This window comes from Schistocerca cancellata, chromosome 4, assembly GCF_023864275.1.
Source record: "Schistocerca cancellata isolate TAMUIC-IGC-003103 chromosome 4, iqSchCanc2.1, whole genome shotgun sequence".
NCBI lineage: Eukaryota > Metazoa > Arthropoda > Insecta > Orthoptera > Acrididae > Schistocerca > Schistocerca cancellata.
In genome coordinates, this window is record NC_064629.1 from 319,656,184 (window position 1) to 319,662,778 (window position 6,595).

At 38.8% G+C, this 6,595-nt stretch overlaps 1 long non-coding RNA gene across 1 annotated transcript in view; it reads right to left on the bottom strand.

Annotated features, from left to right (window-relative positions):
- Positions 1-2,086, bottom strand: part of LOC126184955 (uncharacterized) — a 59,554-nt gene extending 57,468 nt beyond the window's left edge. The window contains exon 1 of the long non-coding RNA XR_007536913.1: positions 2,003-2,086. This is a non-coding gene — a long non-coding RNA (uncharacterized LOC126184955). The remainder of the gene's footprint in view (positions 1-2,002) is intronic.
- Between the last annotated feature and the right edge of the window lie 4,509 nt (positions 2,087-6,595).

The window sequence follows — 6,595 nt, forward strand, 5'->3', positions numbered from 1 at the left end:
AAATGGATGTAGGTTGCAACACTACTGCCAATATTGTCAGTATTGTACAGGACAGATTAGCATGGAAAGCTGCACCAAACCAGTCTTCCGACTGACGATGACTGCACTGATGGTATACATAAATGGCAAAGTTATAGATTTTTCTCAATAATGACACTTTAGAATGAATGCCTCTACCAAATTTACCTTTGGCTCAAAGTGGGTGCAAACCATTAACCGAGATGTTAAACATTATTCAATGTTATATAAATGATAACTTAATTGAAACTGAACATATTTCCACAAACATCATTTGTACAGAAACATATATTTTGGCATTAAATAAAGCACATACTGATTTGTTCCTGGTGTACTGTAATGACCAGTACAGTGCATTGATTTTGTATATTGTTTATGGGGTGTCAAAACCTTATTCCATCCCTTATTTAGTTCTCAAACTTGGGCATACTTTTGGTAACACACTAAAGAAGTTGACACTGAAATAACATCCTTTAATCAACATACGACTCTTCTGCAAATGCCGCTCCCATCTTCAGCGCCGTATAACACACACGGCTTCTTACTTAGCCTGCTAATTTGCCTGTCATGACAGCAAGTGACTATACATACCACTGTGTCTTTTAGTTGATATCTAGGGATTACGGATATGTCCGATTCCACCCGTCTGCTTTGGCCCATGACGTTTTCAATATGGCGGAAATGGTTATTCTAAACGTCATATGGCGCCTATGAAGTCACTACATAAACACGGCAACAAACACGAAAAATACGTGTAAGTACGACAATAACATCTCCCTCCTAAAATACAATCAAACTAACGGGGAAAATGGGGGTTTTTGGGAGGGGACAAGCCAAACATAACAGTAAAAAAAGAACACCACGAGCCCAAAACAAACAAAAGTGACTAAAAAAATGCGATTGCATAGCTTGCTGGTGTACTATAACATTTTACTTTTCCTTGTGGCTGAATAACATAAATGCACTTCCTATCCGTCCTAATGAACGCTTACTTTGTACCTTACACTACCATTGTTCCCATTATTACTGGAGAGAACGCGCACCTCTTCTTCAGGATCGCTTGTAAGAAACAGTGTTTAAAAGCGATCTTGGTTAAAATTACCACCTCTTAAGTAATTATTACAGATCGTCCCCCTATCACTCAAGATGAGTAAACTAATCGATTATTATTATTACTACTACTACTTATTGGCTACAAAAATGAAATAAGTTCGGTTTTCATGTCATGACCACCATATGGTAATGTTTTCATCCAGCTACCAAGTTCTTACAGCCCAATACAATGTATTATCCTGAAAATCGTCTCCTAGGACACCGCTGACTTACTATAATGAGAAAGGGATATTTTACTGTTAACTGTTATCTAATAACCACTTCTGAATCTGATTAATTCAGCATGGCTGATGCTAGCTCGTGCAGAATAAACTTTAGGATCACTTTCTTTTATTTCTAAAAACAATTACTTACCGCGGGAAAACGGAATTACGCGGTTACATTTGTATGAAACACGTGCGCTTCAACTGCAAGCTTTCGTGCACACTGAGCAAAGAATGGAAGTTTCATTTCGAAATTATGAGGTATGTAACAGGAAGGTCTTCCGATGCTATCCTGTTAAACTGGATAATACACCTGATGTTTATGTACTCCATATTTATTATCGAAAGTCTGTATTGATTATCAAAACTTTCTTCGCGGATAGACTGGTTGTGAAATTTGACTACATTACAACATCGGTGTATATTTTTATTTTCTGTACATATCGCAACAACATATTCTCAAAACAATGTTTCCTCCCAATACAAATTAAACCTTTTCCGTGAGAATATCTGCCACTTCACATAAATGTCTGAAGCTTGGCATCTTTCTAAAAACTGGTGCACACATACATTTACGGCAAACTAATGAATGAAAATGCGAATATTGGTTAACTGTAGTTACTGCAGTTAAAGTTTCTAGCAAAGTACAGCATCCCTCAATCACTTACACATATTTTCAATTTAAACGGCAAGCCTCATCACAGACATCAACACAAACATCAGAGATTACGTTTCGAATTCGACTGGAAGGTATTGCAGCCAACGGACACAATTGAAATGCAGATACTGTTAAAGGAGAAAATGGGTAAGGAAGACTGTATTTCTATCAAACTCAATGCAAATTTTGTTAACAAAAAGTAATAAGTAGAAAACATTTTTAATAACCAGTTTAAGTGTTGTAGATAAAACAGGATCCAGCTATTGATTAGAAAATGAAAGGCAGTATATGGAAGAGGCAAGAGCGTGTAATAAGAATCATTTGTGGTGTAAATTCAAGAATATCATGCAGTAACCTCTTCAAGGAATTTTGTATTCTAACTACTGTTTCTCAGTATATTTATTCCCTAATGAAATTTGTTGCAATTAATATATCTCTATTTCGGACCAACAGGTCAATACACGATACCAACTATGATATCAATAACACGAATAAGAAAAAAAGGCTCTGAGCACCATGGGACTTAACTTCTGAGGTCATTAGTCCCCTAGAACTTAGAACTAATTAAACCTAACATCACACACATCCATGCCCGAGGTAGGATTCGAACCTGCGACCGTAGCGGTCGCACGCTTCCAGACTGTAGCGCGTAGAACCGCTCGGCCACTACGGCCGGCTTAGGAATAATAACAATCTACATAAAGACCTAAAATCACTTACCTTGGTCCAAAAAGGGTCCAATATTCAGGAACACACATTTTCAATAAATTGCCAGCAACCATTAAAAACTTAGTTTCAGATAAAGCATGGTTTACACAGATTTTGAAATACTTTTTGATAAGCAACTCCTCCTACTCTATGGATTAATATCCTCACAGGGACTGTTAGACTAGTTTAAGTAAAAATGTATGTTAGATTTCAGTCTTGATAGTACAACATAGATAGTCACAACAGTCAAGATTAGGTTTTCTGTGTCTGATAAATTTATTAAACTTATTATTATTATTTAGAACAGTGTATTCATTCGGCAAATATTAGCAGTTCCAGTTTACTGTACTGTATTCACCTATTTTGTCTATCTCTTGATAAAATGATGAGGGTAGTAAGTATTATATTAAAATGTTTTACGTTTTTCGTGTGTGACATGTTTCACACCCACAAGAATTCTCATTTTTTGATCTATGGAATGAAAACTGTATCTAATCTACGACATTTGATAAAACTGAAATTCAATCCACCTCTCATGCTGAAATTAGGACAACAATAAATTCACTCTAAAGTAACAGCTCACACACAAATGATGGCATTTCCAAGAGAGTATTAAAAGCTTGTTCCCAACAGATAAGTGGAATTCTCAGCCACATACATAGTAGCTCACTGAAACAGCATTTTTCCGAATAGACTGAAATATGCGATTGTTAAACCATCATATAAATAAGCAGCTAGGTCTGATACTAACAACTACCGCCCAGCCTCCCTTCTGACAGCCTTATCCAAAACTCTTGGAGAAGTAATTTATTCAAGAGTACCTTCACATATTTGTAAAAATGAAGTACTAACAAAATGGCAGCTTGGTTTGCAGAAATGTTTGTTAACAGAAAGTGCCATATATGCTTTCACTGATCAAATATTAAATGCTCTGAATAACTGAACATCACCCACTTGGGATTTTGTGTGATCTCTCAAAGGCTTTTGACTATGACTCATGAAATTCTTCTAGATAAGCTTAAGTATTGTAGTATGAGTGGGACAGTGCACAAACAGTTTAGTTCATATTTAACTCAAACAATGCAGAGGGTTGAAATTAACAGTACAGATAGTCTGCAAAAAGCAGTAGAGTCATCTGACTGCGGACTTATCAGAACAGTTTCCCACGGGGTTGAGTCATGGGTCCCTTATTGTTCGAAATACACACATCAAAAAAAGTTTTGCATCACCCCAGTCCCCAGACCTCCTGAAGATAGACGTTGACTGTGGGTACTGTATCACAGACACAGTCCATTTAACTGTTCATATATGTTACTAAACCCACCCAAAGATGTAAACAACAATGCATGAGCAGCGCCAGGCAGTCAGTACTGCGGTTTAATCGCGTCTGTATCGTTACTTTATGCCAGGAATGGCTCGCAACAAGGGAGTGTCCAGGCATCTTGGAGTAAACTGAAGGGATGTTGTTCAGACATAGGGAAGATACAGAGACACAGGAACTGTCGATTACATGTCTTGCTCAGGCCGTTCAAGGGCTACTACTGCAGTGGATTTTCGCTACCTATGGATTATAACTCTGAAGAAACCCTGACAGCAACGCCACCATGTTGGATAATGCTTTTCGTGAAGCCACAGGACGTCGTGTTACGACTCAAACTGTGAGCAGTAGGCTGCATGACGTGCAATTTCAAACGTCCATGGTGAGGTCCACCTTTGCAACCACAGCACCAGGCAGCGAGGTAGAGATGGGCCCAAAAACATGCTGAATGGACGGCTCAGGATTGGCATCACGTTCTCTTTGCCGATGAGTGTCCCATATGCCTTCACCAGACAATCGCTGGAGACATGTTTGGACGTTACCCGGTCAGGCTGAACGCCTTAGACACACTGTCCAGTGAGTGCAGCAAGGTGGAGGTTCCCTGCTGTTTCCGGGTGGCATGATTTGGGGCCGATGTACGTCGGTGGTGGTCATGGAAGGCGCCGTAATGTTGTACGATACGTGAATGCCGTACTCCGATCGATAGTGCAACAATATCGGCAGGACACTGAGGAGGCATTCGTCTTCATGGACGACAATTCAAGCCCCTATCGTGTGTAACTTGTGAGTGACTTTCTTCAGGATAACGACATCGCTAGACTAGAGTGGCCAGCACGTTCTCCAGACATGAACCCTATAGAACATGCCTGGAGTAGATTGGAAAGGGCTGTTTATGGACGATGTGACCCACCAACCACTGAGGGATCTACGCCAAATCGCCGTTGAGGAGTAGGACAGTCAAACAACAGGGCCGTGATGAACTTGTGGATAGTACGCCACGACGAATACAGGCATGCATCAATGCAAGAAGACGTGCTACTAGGTATTAGAGGTACCACTGTGTACAGCAATCTGGACCACCAGTTCTGAAGGTGTCACTGTATGGTGGTACAACACGCCATGTGTGGTTTTCATGAGCAATAAAAAGGGTGGAAATTATGTTTATGTTGCTCTCTATTCCAATTTTCTGTACAGATTCCGGAACTCTCGGGAATTAGGTGATGCAAAACTTTTTGATGTGTGCGTGTGTATATTAATGACTTGCCACTGTATATTCATCAAGACACAAAGCTAGTTCTTTTCGCTGATGATATAACAAACAAAAATTAGCCAAGAAAATTTTAAATAATTGTAATAATTTCAGAAAATTAAGTAGTTTTCTACAAATAGATTCTCACTAAATTTTGAGAAATACAGCACACACAGTTCTGTGCAGTAATTGGCATAACACCATTAATAAATACAGACTTTGAATAGAAGTCTGTTGTGAAGGCAGAATATTCAAAAATTTTTGGTTAGTGTGCATTGATGAGAAATTAGATTGGAAGAAACACATTAAGGATCTGCTCAAATGGTTAGGTTAAGTTACTCATGCTATTAAGGCTATTGCAAATTTTGGTGATAAACGTATCAATAAATTAGCCTACTATGCCTATTTTCATTCACTGCTTTCATATGGCATCGTATTTTGCGGTAATTCACCATTAAGTGAAAAAAGCTTAATTGCACAGAAGTATGTAATCTGAATAGTTGCTGGACTCCACCGAAGACCACCTCGCAGACATTTATTTAAGGAACTCGGGATATTCGCTGTACCTTTGCAGTACAAATATTCAGTTATGAAATTTGTTATTGATAACCTATCTCAGTTCAGAAATGACAGCAAAGTACATAGCTGCAACCCCAGAAGAAATGATTATCTTCACAATTCTGGATTAAATCTGTCCTTGGCACAGAAAGGTTACCAACTGGGAGTTGAGAAGGGGCTCTATCATTTGTGTACATAATGAAGAGGAAAGAGTCCAAAACAGAGCCCTGGCGTACAGCTTGAGTTATTGAACAGAGTTTTCCGAAATTTCTTCACCAGAGAAGACGATTAAATATTCCTGAATTTTAATTGAGATCAACCGTAAACATGAGTAACTTAGAAGTAAATATCCTTAGTGTAGCAAAGCAGCATAGCACTTGATTAAAGCAAGTCCTCTGATCCAGACATCATACCAATTAGATTCTTTTCAGAATGTGGTGATGCAATAACCCCACATTTAACTATCATATATCATACCAAAACACTGGACAGTTGCACAGGTCTCACCAGAATGCAAGGTCGAGCATCGCTTCAGTTATGCAGCTGGATCCATAATTTCCTTTTAAAAACAGTCACAGCAAGTACTAATCAATGGGAAGTCATCGAGTAAAACAGAAGTAATATCCAACATTTCAGAAGGAAGTATTGTAGGCCCCCTGCTGTCCCTGCTCTATGTGAATGGTTAAGGGGACAATCTCATCCGTCCTCTTAGACTGTTTACAGATTCTGCTTTCATTTACCATGTAGTAAAGTCATCGAAAGACCAAAAC